Source organism: Manacus candei, unplaced genomic scaffold (genome assembly GCF_025592945.1).
Source record: "Manacus candei isolate 608988 ecotype Guabito, Panama unplaced genomic scaffold, ASM2559294v1 h1tg000005l, whole genome shotgun sequence".
In the NCBI taxonomy this organism is placed as follows: Eukaryota; Metazoa; Chordata; class Aves; order Passeriformes; family Pipridae; genus Manacus; species Manacus candei.
The window spans coordinates 7611599-7627565 of NW_026138053.1; the positions used below are offsets into that span (position 1 = coordinate 7611599).

Here is a 15967-nt window from a genome sequence, read left to right on the forward strand (position 1 = left end):
AAATTATACACTGCGTAGACAAGCATATATCTAAATTATATGCATGTCTAACAGAAATAGATTATTTTCAAGGGGTCCTAAACCCAGCTCTTCCATTTTTTCATGCAACTGCATGCAATAATAATTTACATATAAGAATCCATGCATTTCAATCAGATAGACACAACTCCTAGGGCTGTTTGCTCAGGTTTGCATGTTTATACAAAAAATAATAAAAATAAATGCATTTTTAAAGGTATTACTTTTGGCTTTTTTTATATCTGAAAAAGAATATCTTTACTATCCTCATGATGCTCAAACACCCTCAAAAATGTAATATCTATCAGAACATGGGATTTTAATGACAGTTGCTTGAAAGCACTCCCTGTGAGATGTCTTCAACGCATCTTCATTGTGGATCCTATGCAGTGGTTTCCCCACAAAACTGTATTCTCTATATTCCCTACCTATGATTCCCAGGAGCTTAGGCATCTACCCTTGGTCTTCTAGATGTCATCCAAGTAAGCTGACTCAAATAGCAACTGGTCAAACGTTTGAGTGTCCCAGTGACATGTACTTCAATGGACCCCACATTCCCATTGGAGTAGGTAATAGTGAAGTTAGACTAATCCACAAAGCATTATATTGATAAAAAACCCAAACCAGACAACCTAGATCACAGACTACAGCTGCCTTTAATACCTTTTCAAACACAAACAAATTAGATTAATCTCATGTTCAAAAAGCCAAGGCTTTTCTCCAGTAATAAACTTGTGTCTGTAAAACCCATGGAACAGCAACACAAGGTTTCCTTTTCTTTTGTGTTTAAACCATGGAGAGGGAAGAAAAGAAGAATTTCACTTCACTGCCCCATTCACAGAGCATCTCTGATCCTTGGGTCCTTACTGAAGTTACTGACTTTTGGATGTAACAGCAGGAAGAGTCTCCAAATTGGCTTTCAATAACTTATTAAAAAAAAAACAAAAACAAAAACAAAAACAAACAACAAACAACAAACCAAAAACCCCACCAAACTCACAGGACCTTTTAAATTTTCTTTGTGTGAGGAGCAGTGCATTAGATCAGATATGGGATATTAACTGGCCTTTAGGTCTGACAGCAAAGAGCTGCTATAATGGGAGTCCCAAATTGTGCTGCCAGCAATCCAGTGTACTTACAAAACAGCAACAACAAGATGCCAGAACAGCGCCACGACCTATATTTCCTGCAAACCAATTTTATTCTTTGTAGGGTGGATAGAAAGAATTCAAATGCTTTTTAAGTTCCTTTTCTTTCTGCTGGAATTATGCCTTATCATACACATTTTTCCTAAATCCAACTTTTCAGTGCCCCACAGCATTTAAAGCTACAGGCTTTAAATTATCTACAGGTTATTTATGCAGTTACAAACAAAAAATACTGCAAAATCGTGCCTAGGCTGCAATAACTGGGTGGGAACAAAATTCTTTGCATCTCATTTCCCTGCCTTTAAAAAAAACCAAACCCCTTAGAGGGGAATTTTAAAAGAAGAACAATGTTACAGAGGAATACAGGTCACACATTCAGAGGAATTCCTGTGGATTCTTTACTGATGGAGTACAGCCCAGCTGATCCTACCAGCCCATGCAGGTTCAGATCTTCGCATTCCACCTCAAAATTACAAGCTTCCCCACACTCTACACCTGTTAGTACTGAAGTTTTATAAACAATATAAGCAGGGGAAACACTAAGCTCAGGCCATAGTGACAGCCTTACCTGAGATTCTATTAATGTAGCACCCAAAATAACCACTCCTAGGAGAAGGCAGAACCATCACTAAGGACCGAAAAGGCTGGGAGACTTTTTCCCATCTTCAAGGCTGTTACTTGGGCTTTGCACACAGGAAGACACCTAAATTTCCAACATTCATATTTATCAAAGTGAGGGGTTTATTCTTTTGGTTATTCCCGCCCTCTGGGGGAAATCGTATCCTTTAAGGAGAACATTAAAATCAAAACAACATTTTTAAAAGAAAGTAGTATCTCTGTCCAATTTCTTTTACTCTATTAGCTTTGTGATATCCCTAAAAATTCCAATTTTGCCTCCAAAGGAGGAACTTGGCTCATTTGTTATACACGTCCCGCTCAGAGTGGTCAACAAGACACCTGAAAGGATTTATGATAATCTTGTTCCCACTGCCCCACCCTCTGTACAGTTATCCTTGCCAAATGCAAACCCTCTCCCTCAGGCAGGGAAATTTGGAAAGAGAACACCTGATGCAGCTTTTATTCCAAAATTGTCACACGTGTGTTGAGTGTCAGGAAGAGCCATGTTGTGCCACAGCACCCACTTGTCTCGGGAAAATTGAAATCGTTCGGTGTCTAACACTTTGAATGATTTCCCAACTTCTCACTTGCCCCATCTGCTCCTCTCAGCTCAGTTTGATTTGTTTTAGCCTTTGTGTCTGCAGTGGCACCAACAAAACTGCAGCATCACTGCAAGCTCCTCTGCTATGGAGTGCTGCCAAGGCAGGCAGATTCAGCCTCCTCCAAGAGAAAAACACCAAGAAAACGGGATCACTGTCTAGTTCTGCTGTCTCTCCCATCCTCCAACACAATTACAAGCAGCCATCCAACTTCACCACTGCAATCTAAAATAACATGTCACCTGTAAGACAACCAACATTACAACTGTAAATCTGATGATCACCTGAATACAACAAAGCACATGAATGCCACATCTCAGCCCCAATTTTACTCAATTAGTTATCCCGATTAGATTAGGAATTAAGTCAGAATTACTTGAGTTTAGGTAGCATTTTGCTCCTTTGTTGTTAGTATGGTATTTATAGGATGTTTCAGGTAAAAATACCAGCTACTTTCCAATGCTTAAGACACTGGGATTCTGAAACCAAACCAAGAACTTTTAGCTAAGTGGGAAAATTGATAAAAAAAATAGGTAAGATATGCACATGAAAAGGGTTTTTTGGTTAAGACCGGGCATAAGGTAGGCAGTCACAGTGCTGTCCCTGAACTGCAAAAGAGTCAGGAACTACACACCCAGGGTTTTAAAAAGGGCCTTAAATATGATGGAAGAAAGATATTAGAAATAAACACATGGGGAAAAAAGCCACAATCTGCCCATACAAGCCTCCAGTGAAAAAGACTCAGCTCTGACTGAGCAGAACCTTAACAAAAGAAATGAAAAAAATCACACACACACACTTGCTTATCTCCCCACAGCCTTGAAGTCAGTGATCACCAAATTAGTGAGGACCCACAAAGGTGCAGATGTACCTGTGAGAAGGGAATCAGTTAAAGACTCTCCCTTCTGAGCCACTAAGGACTGAATACACAATATTGCACAGAGAAAAACAACTGATGGGGAACAGCTCACAGCCCTGACTCATGTTCCATGTTACTGAGAGCATCATGCTGAAAAGAGGTCAGAACTCAGACAGTGGTCTTAAGTTTAAGGTTTACTCTAGAGGAGGTCTTAAGCTCAGTGAAAAAAATGTCAACCTCTCCAAAACCCAGGCATACACTTCTTCAAGTGCAAAGTACCAACAACACGAGTGACTCAACACATGGCTTTGTCTGGTAAGAGATGTTCAGGATGGGTCAGGTAACCATAACTTTCGGCTTTACTTCAGTAAAGCACAGAGTGATACCCCAACACGTACCACCCCGGCACCAGCTCCACTCTGCTGAATCCCTGATCGGGAATTCCTCACATTACCCTCAGTGGTGTATTTTCTCCCAGTGCTCATTCCCTCCTTCTGGTGAAGCCAATGAAATTCAGCTTTACAATTCCAGAGACTCACGGCTATAACATCTTTAAAGAGAAGTCACTAAACACAGTGCTACTGCAGCATCCTCAGCAGCCAGTCACGAAGCTGGGCTGGCCCTGAATTCAGGGAATGTTGTTCAGCAGCCATTGGGGAGTAAATGAGGCAGAAAGTGAGTTATCCAAGCAACTGCCGAGCTGGGAGCCCAATCAGGTGTGGGAGCTGCAGGGGAAGCAAAGGTGAACAGAACCACAGAGCCAGCACACGACATTTGCAAGGTAAAATATGATGTTTGCAACTAATAGGTAGAGGTAGGAAGAGAAATCTCACTGGCAGAAGAGGCTGGTGTTGCATAAACTGCTCTTGGGAAAGTCTGTCATGCCAGTGAGAGTGTGTCCATTCTGCTTCTTCAATAAAGGGGGAAAATAAATCAGGATACACATCACATTAACTAGCTTCAATGGACATGGCATTTTCCTTCGAAAAGCACAACTGCTGCCATCTCTGTTCCAATCTGTTCACACCTGCTGACAGGTAAAAAACGCTATTCCATTCCCCAGTTTGCACTTCTGGGCTCTATGATTTCCTTGCCAATGTGAAATTCTCAGCAGCCAGGACACACAACATAGCTCCAATAAGGAAATCTTAGTTGGTTACTGGTTTGTTCCACAACACACTGGCAGAAAAGCCGCCAGCCAAATGTCTCCAGCCAACTGCAAAATACATTATTAATGAAATTAGAGCGAGGAACCTTTTTGTGCGGCTCTTTTATTAAATAATTCCAAGTGGCTCCATTGCACAATTACAGCATCTGAACTCTGCTTTTTAAATGCTGCTGTGTGTAATCTCCACTGTGTATTTGCACTTGAAGTGATAATCTGAAGGCAACAGTCTCTAATCATCAGAATTATTAATAAACTTACTCTGGGTCCTCCCACTAACAAGTGTCATTGTACCCCCAAGACCCTGCATAAGGTGACACTCTTACTATCAAATTATTATTTCTTCAAAAATTGTAAACAGAAAGTTACAGAAAAAAACAAGCATTTCCACAGAAAAACAACCTATTTCAAAGACAAGCATTTAGAATCAAAAGTAATTCCTTGATCTCCAGAATTAGAAAGAATTGGACAAACCATAAACCACAGGACCACCAGTGATGTTCAGCCAAGATCATTCCTCCACATGGGAGGAAATGCCTGGTCTCCTGTGACTAAGGACTAGATAACTTGAACTCGTACCAACCTCTCAAGGATAGAGAAAAAAATACAAAAGAAAGAAGAAAAATGCCTGATCAGTCCATATCACCATCATGAAGGAAGGGTTCCACTGGGAACTGAGTTGCTGGAGGAATTGGTAACAGTGCACTGGCATTCCATGTCTCAGTAACCTGTGTGCAAATCTGGCTCAAGCTGATAATGATCAAACCTAATTACAATCTGACAGCCCTTCAGTGGCTTAGACAGCGCTTAAGATTTTATCACAAGTCTCATGATATTTAGCATTCTTCTTGAGCCCTAATTCCTCAAGTCAAGCAATTACCCAAGATTCTCCACTTCCAATAAAAATGGAGTTTCCATGCCATGAGCTTGGAACAAAGCTTTAAACATGACCTACATGCAATATAATGGTTTCTAAACCATTTTTTTTAATACATGCATTTAAAATTCTGCTGAGTCCCTTTGCAAGCTTTGTACAGCTGTGGAGCCAGGTACAGATATATCCAACATGACTATTGAAGAAGAACAAGCAGCTCCAGCAGACAGATCATTACACTGTCAAACACCAAGGGCAGAGCACGGATCTCCAAGTGAAATAATAGGCTTAAGCCAAAGTCACTGGTTAAAAATACAGCAAAATCATCTGCACGACAGATTACTTCAGTTTTCTACACCTTTGCACACTGGGTGCCTTGCCAGAACAAAACATCTTTTCTCCAGCACTGCTGTCTTCTGTCTCTTAGAAACAACTTTTACCACCTCCCATTCTCAAATAGCTTTAACTCAAGAGAAACCCAGATGACAGCAGGGGAGAGGAGATGCTGAACTACACTGGCTTTTGGCTGAGTTCTTACCTCTGTGTAAGAAAGCCCTTCTGGCTCAGCAAAGGGCCAGCTGGCCCTGTGTGCAGTAACCTTGACTCCTTGGCAGTCCCCGAGAGCAGACACATATTGTGATAACTCACCACAACACATTTCCAGCCTCCAGACATTTGTGAGCCTGCTGTGTCTGCACCAGAAGCAGCACCACCCCTTGTCTGGGTCCTCAGTTCCACCACAAAGTTTTCCAGAAGATTGTTTGTTCTGTGTTAGCTTTTAGGACCCTCAGCATCCAAAGGCACCTGCAGAACACCACCTGTGTGAAGCTCTTGTGCCTGCTGCCTGCTTGTTTTGTATGACACCCTTCACTTAATTAAATGGAAAAGACAATTCCTTATTCAGTTCTCCACGTGGTTTCACTAAGTCTTTAGCAGAAGTGCTTTCTTTTCTGAGCTAACCTTCTCCTGTTCCACTACCTCTCTTATGCTGGGGTGACATGAAAGCTTTGTCTAATGTAGCTCTATGACACTCAGCAAACAGACAGCTAAAAATCTCTCATTTTTGTATCTATAAAACAGTTCTTACCTTCCTAACCTACTTGTCTAATTCAAACCTAAGCAGAGGAGTCCAGAACCATTAAAAGCAGGATACTTACCTAATTAATCCAGTTTTGTTCCAGATTATACTTGGAAGACATGACTATACAGAATTCAAATTATGTAGTTCAGAAGGAAAATTAGATATCCATGACTCCTAAATTGAGATCTCTCTGGCTTTGGATCAGGAAACCTTTAGGTCCACCACATCAAACCAGCAGGGGAGAATTTTGATAACACAATGAGAAAGCTGGAAATGCTTCAACCCCTGACCTGCTGCAACAGCCAAAGGGGTGAATATTCACTGCAACCCTTCTGTTTTCTTTCCACACTTTCTAGACGTGATTCCTCAAGGAACCTCAAATATGCATAATAAAAACTGAAACATGTTAGACACTATGAACAGCTGACCTTTACCTAAAATTATTCTATTTCAATAATGTGTAAAAAATTATGCATTAGTATCCAACATGCCTGTTAGGCTTTGTAAAGATAGCAGGGATGCTGCAAGGCTTTCCTTTTTTTCCCAACAGTATGGATTTCCACAGCTTTAAGCCAAGTCCTAAACATGCTCTACCAAAGTAGAATTATGATTTGAGAAGGTGATGTCCTGATCCCAGGACACATTTTTCCGAACTCTCACAATTCACAATTACATGTCCACTAACCACAGGGCCACTGTTGGAAACTTGTTTGTATGGAAAACCGCTGTGGTGCACTTGTGATTTAACTGACACCATCATGAGCCACAGAGAGCCTGCTCTCAACTCTAACTAAGGCTCTGCTCCAACTCTGCACAGACCTCCTGTGGACCAAAGCCTTTTCCACATGAAAAATACTGAACTAATATAATTTAAAGCATGAATTTAAGCTCATTTGAAAGGCTGCAAAGCCAAGTGTAAGCATGGTTATTCCAATACCAAAGTTGCAATTCTCAGTTTAGCTTCAGCTTACTGAAGGCATTTAAATGTTAAATCTATATAAACCAGTCCTAATCTGAAAGATGTTTCTGATAAGGGCCTGTACCAGCTTAGCAGTGCAGGGAAAAATAAATCAATTGAAAGTGAGACTTGTTCAGTGATCATGTACATCTCAGACCTATGACTGGAGGGACTTTGGTCTATTGACAGTAATCACACACTTTAACACAAGCCCGACATCATCTCTTCATTCACCAGACAAATAAAATTTCATGTTGGAAAACAGTAATGACAACAGTTAATATTTTCAGTAATAAGTTATCCTCACAAAGAGCACTTGACCTTCGTTGTAATTTCCACACAGTTTGCAGTAAACCACCTGAGTGTGTATAAAATGTAATGAATAAAGAAATATTAAAAACGATAGAATGTTATTAAAGTAGGTCACAACTCAAACAGCACAATTACTGAAAAAATGATGTTTGAAACTACATCACTCTCAATCCTTCTCACACTGGATGAGCTACTCTATAATTTATTTTGCCTAACAACAGCTTCTGTCCATATTCTCTCTCTCTTTATCCCCAAAGACTCTATTAATGCAGCCCACTGTGCCACATGACAGCACAATGCCCACATGAGGCATGAAATGTCACAGATCACAGCTTTACACCTGGCCAGCATAATATATTCATCAAATTCTTTCAAGCAGTGGAAGCATTTGTTGTTATTTTGTGGGTCAAGCCACACAGAGGCAGATGGAATGGGCACTTTATTTACATGGGAATTCCGTAAGCCCATTCACTTTATTTATGAGGGTCAAAATCCAGCCTTACACATCTAAGAAGCCTTGGACCAAAACCATTGTTATTTTACAAAGATGAGGAACAGTGCTTTCCTCTGAGGCTTTTGGATGGCAATGATGATTCCTTTTGACCCTTAACATTATATTCCACATATTCTGAACACCTTAGAAAGCTCAGAGTTGGGATTTTGATTCACATCCTAAGAGGAGATGAGCATAGTTAAAACCCAGCTGTACGTTGAGGTAAATCTGACAGTAACAGAATGATGAGACTCTACCCAGCCCTCACAGCTGCCCCTCTGTCACCCCACAAATTCTATACAAATAGCACCATCACACTGTGTAACAGGTGGAGTGGTCATTCTTTACTTTTAACCAGAAATTCAGGACACATGGATGTAGATATTGGCTTTACCCATCCTCCCACAAACCACACAACAATCCAAACTGTCCACAAATACATGAAAACATAGAAAGAAAGTCCCTGGACACAAAATGTATCACTTTATACATTATGTATATTTTGAGTGATTTTGAAACGATATTTTAAATTAATGACAGCGATGTTACCATGAGAGTTTGGGGGAAAATTCCTATATAAATAGCAAAAATCTTTGCTACAAGGAGAGTATTCTGTTATCTTTTAATTAGCTGTGTTGCACACGTGTATCAGTGGTGTATGTGGGTTAGAAGCACAGTCTACTTATGTTTGAGCTTGCAGGAAACCAAAATCTCAGGACAGGTCTTCCGGTAGGAAAGAAAAATAAAGTATCTACTACTACATCATCCTTTTTGTTAATAAAATTAAAGATTGAAGTCTGGATGCATATCTAATTTTATCTCCCAGCATCTGCTACTGCTTCATGACCTCTAAGACAGTCTGCAAGCACTTTGATAAACAGATTAAAAAGTAACTCAGCAGACACAGAGCAATCCTCCAAGTTTCCACAACCATATTTGACTGAACTACAATAAACACACCCTCCCTAAACCTCCAAAAGAACCTGAAGCCTCTTTTCCCCTGGAGAAGCACACTGCCATCCCACAGCTTTCCTTGCCTGAATACCAGAAGCACTGATATAAAAATACATTTGTAACGAGACAATGACTTTTTACAGTGAAGAAATGCTCATTTGTTAGTTTGTTTCGTCAAAGATTCAAGTTCAGATTGCTACAAGGAAAATTGGGAATACAGAGAAGAAAGTATTTTATGCATCAACTCCTTTCTTCAGAAACACCAGATCCAGTAAGTTTTATCATCTGTTTACTGCTGACAGATAATGCTTTCATCCATTAGTCCTCATAAAACAGGGGAGAAAACCAGCACACTATTGCTTGGGGAAGGAGGTAAATATGCCCACAGCAGAGGGACTGGAACCAGGTGATCTTTAAGGCCCCTTCCAACCCAAACCATTCTGTGATTCTATGCCATGGCCAGCTCAAACTGTAGGGGAACTTCTCCATATGAAGCCCACATAAATTGGAACTGGGCTTTGATGTGCAATGCTGAGTGTTTGGATTTCCTTTCGACTCAGCAGCTCAGGGTGAAGAAAACCCTTGGACATGTGGAATTGCAAGGCAGGTGTTCTGGAGAGCCTTGAGCCTGTGGGATGAAAGCAGATTGACTAAAGCAACTCATCCTGAAGGAAGGCAAAGCATTCACTTCATCCTCATGAAGAAATGAAAGCTCGGGCTTTCAAATGAGATGTAAAATACAGTCCTGACCATTCATCGTCATTAAAGATCCCATGATAATTCCTGCAAGAGTAAAAATGTTAACTAACATGTCCTGGCCAATATCCAACTCGGATAATTGCATTCTGCTTCCTAAATCCCCCTTGCAGTTTCAATTGGATTAATTTTTCTTCATTTCTCTTCCCTAAACCCCTCCTGCATAATGTTTCCATCCCGGAATGGCTGCTGTATTCCACTCCAGAGGTGCGTGAATTATCAGTGCTGGGCAATCCCAACATACATTTTGGATATATTAGTCAGGCAAAACACTCTCTGAGCTGGAGTAATACCTTCACCTCTCACTGAGGAGCATTTAACTTTTCAAATGAGAAATCCCTCTGATGTTAGGCAGATTTATTTTTTTCTCTAAAATATTGCCCTGCGAGGAATGGTACCAAACCAGCCTCCTGCCAATTAGAAAAGTCTTTGCTGGGCCATATCCTCAGCCTAAGGAAACAGCTGCAGTTGCTTTGACTTCAATAGAACCCTGCTTCATTAAAACAGGAGTAAATATTCACACAGTGTTTTTCCACTAAGTCACTCATGTTTAAATGTTGGAAGAATCAAAGGAGTTGGCTGTTGAATGCATCAATCTGTGGATATAAAAGAGGAATATCGGAATGCATTCTCCTCCCTTTTAACCGGCTTGCACAATCTTCATGCTATTTTAAAGGGAAGTTGGAGGCTCTTTAACTTGGCATACTGATGAAAAATGAAAGTGCTGTGAAATAGGAATCTCCTGTTGTTTGTTAGGTGTATTCTACTGTAAGTACTCACAATATTGTGGAGGCAAACTGAAAAGTCCTGACCCAGTGCATTTTTTGAAACAGGAGGAGCAAAGGTGATTTATGTGCATAAAAGCAAAAACTGACAAGCCTTTGATTTTCTTGCAGAACAATCCCAAAACGATTGTCAAGACTGCTTAGGATTTTTGCCCTCTGCACTTCCTGTAATAGGACCATTTTATCCAACATGCTGTTTTATAGACACTGTGTATAGGGTCATTTCCACCTGCTATTCAGGTTACTCAAAAGAATACTTCTCATTCCCTCTTCCAAGAGCTCTTAGCAGCAGTTAATATCAGCTTGTTTTCACTTCCAGCCTGCTTTTGCATCTCTGGTAAAGCATAAAATCACAAACATGCCACTTGCTTCCTTCTTTAGAGTTCTGATAGCAGAAAGATATCCTTTAAATCCAAGAGAGGAGTTATAGGCAGATAAATGGGGAGCACAGGGAATATATCCATTTTGGTACTTTCTCAGTATCAGAACCCTCCTCCTTTGCCCCTTGCAGAGAGGTGTCACTGTGAAAGCATCCCTATCTGCCAGCTCCAGGCTGGGCTGGCTGCAACATCATGCTTACTTCCCTACACAAAGTGTGAAATAGGGTGATGGAAGACCTCCAACAGCATCCTACTTCAACAGCAAACACTCCTAGTGCTTGGGTATGGAATTGAGTGGTAAAATTAAAGGTTGGTACCAGACCGTGAATACCAGGCACAAGCATGACTTTGGCTCATCTGATGAGCACAGATGGATCTGCAAAGGGATTTTATGTCAGTCAGATGGTTAGAGAAGCACAAACCATGTTCCTGATCTGCAGCACACACACAAGTTCAGTAAGGGGAGAGCTGAACTTCAGAAGTGATTGACTCACATTCCCTGCTGCTCATGTACTGCCATTCTGGGTACCAGTCTTGACTCCAGCTCAGCTCCTTTTGCACACAGTACCTGACATCTACATGGGAAATGATTCCCAAGGGTTTTGCTCCAATGGAGAAATGGGCTTGACCAGGAGAACACTGATGTTGCATCTTTACAATAAGCAGTGTTCCAGATAACCTGGCACTTAGAACAAGCACAGGATGGAAAGCTTAGTCCTCTCACTGAAATCTAATTTCAAAGCACACAACTGTTCATCAATGGCCTCAATTTCATAAACAACCTGAAAAAAAAGACTGGAGTAGGATGTCTCCTTCAGCCACTCCTTCCTCCCCACTTTAATTTCTTTGTAAGACTACTCTATGTGGAGTGGAAATGTTTTCTGAATCGATAAAAAATTAGCATAAGTACAGGAACAGAAGCTTGGGATTAGGGAGATCTAAAAATGGATGGATTTCCCTACCCTTCTCTCTGCATCTTAAAGAACCCTTCCAAGACCTGGCTGTAAACATTTCAATTCTCTGTCAGCTTTCTGGAGGAAATCATTACAGGGGCAGGATCACAGAGCACTGGGTGCCACTCTGCAATAGGTGTCTGTCAGTCAAACAGGCGTCAGCCCACACGTCACCCCGAGCACTTCCAGCCTCCAATCCAGGAAAAGGGTGCTGGAAACAGAGAGCTTGCTTGGAGAGCTGCTTGGAGCACTGCTTGAGTGATCAGGCCAAGACTGTAATCAGCCAGTCATTGGAGCGATAGCTTAATTTTTTATTTATTATTTAAAACAAACACAATTATTCTCTCTCCCGGCTCTGGTTCAAGCAGTTTATATATTTAATTCAATTTTAAGAGCTATGTGTTTGTTTACTAGAGCAAACAAAAACCAGTAATTAAGAGCTGCAGTTAGAGAGAAGAACGAACCTGCTTGTCTTTGGCTCACAATTAAATTTTTAGCACCAAATATTGACATTAGGAGGTAAGCAGCTTAGTTCCATGTCTGCTTTTCACACCTCCCAAGTACGCACCGGGATCACTGAAGGAGACGCACTGACCTACACTTTCAGCATTACATCCCAAAGATACCATGTAAAACCTGGTGAGGTTCCTCAGAATAAACCTTAATCTCTCAATTTGCCAATATCATCGGCCTCAGGAATCTTCCTTCCCTTTTGTCTCTAGTTTTCCTTGCCTTCATTCCTTGCAGCATCAGAGATAGAGTAAACCATACATGGAAGAGAATGATGGTATCAGGTACTACTGCACTCTACTTGGTTAAGGAAAGATATTCTAGCTGGAGACCTCCCTGCCAATTAAAGGAAGAAGGAAGGAAGCAAAAAGAAAAAAAAGGCAGAAAAAATACCAGAAGAACCTGTTGGAGGGAAAAAAAAAAAAAAGACAAATTATTGCATTAAAAATAAAGCCTTGGGTTTGGAGCTTTGCTTCTTTAGATTTTGGGTTTAGATTTATCATCTACATGAATATCTACAAGCAGTTTAACATCACAATTAAAAAAGCACAATCCGTTCAGCCCAGATTCCTTAAATCCAACACAATTACTTCCCAAAGAACTACTGAAGTCTACTGAAAACGTAGCTGCAGCATTAGAGGGTTATTTGCTCCAAGGACCTTTTTAATATGGCTGTATTGTAATACTGCAGTGCAAGAGCCTCTTCAGCCATAAAAAGAAATTTAGCTCAGAAACACAACTTGTGGGCAATGAAAAACACATTTGCTTCCGTTTGCCATCATTTAATAATAGCATTATTTAACAAGATCAGTTAAAACGACCAGCCTCACAAGGCACAGCAGTGCACTTCTTCTCACGAGACTCCGAGGGCACCAAAAAGAAATTCATTTCTGCAAACCAAACAGTCAAAGCAACCAGCAGCACTGGAAAGACCATATTTAAAAAGGGAGAAAAACATTTTGTGACTGACCAGGAGAAAAAGAGCTCCTCTCTATATCCACACACACACACACATTTTACTTTAAAGCTGCAAGGAAAATAATAGTCTTCCACTGGAAGTAAAAACATATTTATCATTACACTTTGATTTTTCACTCAAAATCGAGAACACCCTGAATTTGCACACATGGGGAAACAGCTACCAAGATCTGGGTGTATTCTGTAACACATCAGTAGTCAAACCCATATATCCTGGCATAATTATTTTCCTACAAGGTTATGCCTAATTGGCCACTAACCTCACTGATTAATCATCTCCACTACAAGAAGGCGTTGAGAAAAAGGCAGAAGGGCAACAAAATATTTATTCGAGCTGCAAATATTAAACCAAGAAGGGACAGCTGGTTCAAGTTGCTCCTTCCCGGCTGGCACGCAAAGGTGGATGGCGAGAAAACCCTGATCGAGTCACACACACAGAGAAATAAGAAAGGAAGCGGTGTCTCACGTTCATTCGCAGCACGGAGATGCTCAGTACGGCTCTAAGTTGGCTGTGCGCGGCTCTGGAAGTGTTAAATCCTCCCGCACGGCCCCGCACCGCGGTTCCTGCCGCTCGCATCCCCGCCCGCCCGTCCCGGCCGGCAGCGAGGCGGCCCCGCGCTGCCCGGGCATCCCTCCCCGCCTCCTCGCCGGCTCCGCCGCGCCAGCGCCTCCCTCCCGGCGGACAAACTTTGCGCCCAACTCCGCTCGGCTCCGCGGGGCGCTGCCGGGACCCGCTCCGCGCCCGGCGGTGGCGGCGGGCGGGCGGCTCCCCCCGCGGATCCCGCCGCCTCCTCCTACCTGCAGCCGGCGCCGCTCCCCGCAGCGCCCCGCTCATCCTCCTCCTCCTCCTCCTGCTGCTGCTCCCGAGGCGGCGGGCGGGCTGCGCGCCCCGCTCCCTGGCTGGCTGCGCCGCGCTGCTGGCGCGGAGCCTGCGCGGGCGGAGGCGGCTCCGGGCCCGCGGTGGCGGCGCCGGTCCCCTGCAGCCCCGGTCCCCCGCAGCCCCGGTCCCCCGCAGCCCCGGTCCCCCGCAGCCCCCTCGCTACCGCATCCCCCCAGTCGCGGGGAGCGGGAGCCCCCCCGCCCCGCCCGGCCCGCGGGCAGGGGGCGGTGCCCGCCCGCAACCCCCCCTCCGGCAGCCCCGGCACCCCCGGGTAGCAGCGCCGGTCCCGAACTCCCTCTGTCTCCCTCCTTCCTCCTCCGCTCGCTCCGTGCTCGGGGACGCGGCTCCCAACCCGCTGCCTGCCCGCGCTCTGCCCAAACCCCACCGACCCCCGGCGGCACCTCTCTCCAGGCTCCTCTCACCGCTCCCGGCTGCCGGCTCTTCCTTCTGCCCTTCCTTCCTTCGGGAGACGGCTGAAGAAAGTCCTCCCAGCGCAGGGGGGGTGGTAGCGGGGCTGCGCTGGCCATCACTCCCGGCTCCGTGGCAAAGAGGGCTGCAGCCAAAATCTGCCCGTGGGGCGTGGGACCCCCGAGCCCTCGCCCAGCACCATCCCTCTCCAGCCGTGAGCAGGCAACAGGCAGCAGTTGGGAAGATTCACGAGCGGTTGGGCAGCGGAGGTTGGTCGCTCAGATCCGGTGTAGACACCAAAAGGCATTCTGGGCCCAGTGGGACTTGGCATCGCCCTTCCTTCCCATGCTGACTTCTTTTCCTTGGGATTCTGCCTGGTTGTCCCACAAGAGGTTTCCTTCCTGGCTGCTGTCTGCCCTGTGCAGGAAGGTGTCTGCTCTTGCTGCTTGGAAATGGACTTTGAAGGCAGAAATACTTTTGAGTGACAGCTTGTAGCCACGATAGATCCAACTTCCCTTGCTGTTCACAGGTGGATGTTGAGTGTTTCTCTGGGAAGATCTGGCCTGACCCAGCTCCGTCAATAGGAACTGGCCTACTGGGCAGTGCTCAGGAAGGAGAAGCACCGCCTGTGCACAGATATATTTCTTGCTCTTCTTGTCCACTCCTTCAATGGGATGTCACCAAACAGCAAAATTAATCCCTGGCAAGGAAGAAATTCATGCGTGAGCTCACAAACCACAGCAGTGAGACAGCGATTAAAGTTTGTCTAATTCTAGGAGATCAAGCTTGTAATAGCTAGAGAATGAGACTTAAGCTGCTTTACATATTCCTTCATATGTAAGATCATTAGGGCATCTGTGGTTACTGTACCTCATGGGAGAGGGAGCCTTGCTGGGGGTGTTGATAGTTGTGAAATTCGGTGACTACGGGCATGTGCCACGTGACAGGGTGTTAACCTTTTGTCAGTGTGACCTGACACGTTTGACTAAACCACCTTCCCTGGCCCCAATCTCTTACCTGCTCTCCCGTGTCACATATTTATTACAGGAGTAACAGTTCTTCCTGCTTAATGGGCTTCTTTGATGCAAACCTGGGGCTGTTTGGCAATGGCTGCCTCAGACATTTTGTTATCCTTAGATCACGGATGATAAAAGATGAATAAAGCTGTCAAACACCCTATTGATTATGTGATTGAGATGTACCCTTATTGCACTTCTTATGTTGACTTCCTTCCATTC

At 43.6% G+C, this 15967-nt stretch overlaps 1 protein-coding gene across 2 annotated transcripts in view; it reads right to left on the minus strand.

The window, feature by feature from the left end:
• Positions 1-14270, minus strand: part of DAB1 (DAB adaptor protein 1) — a 440923-nt gene extending 426653 nt beyond the window's left edge. The window contains exon 1 of one of the 2 annotated variants that reach the window (XM_051801343.1): positions 14240-14270. The gene's annotated coding sequence lies outside the window, so the exon portion shown is untranslated. The remainder of the gene's footprint in view (positions 1-14239) is intronic. The other variant, XM_051801354.1, reaches the window with a different exon arrangement.
• Positions 14271-15967: the final 1697 nt, after the last annotated feature.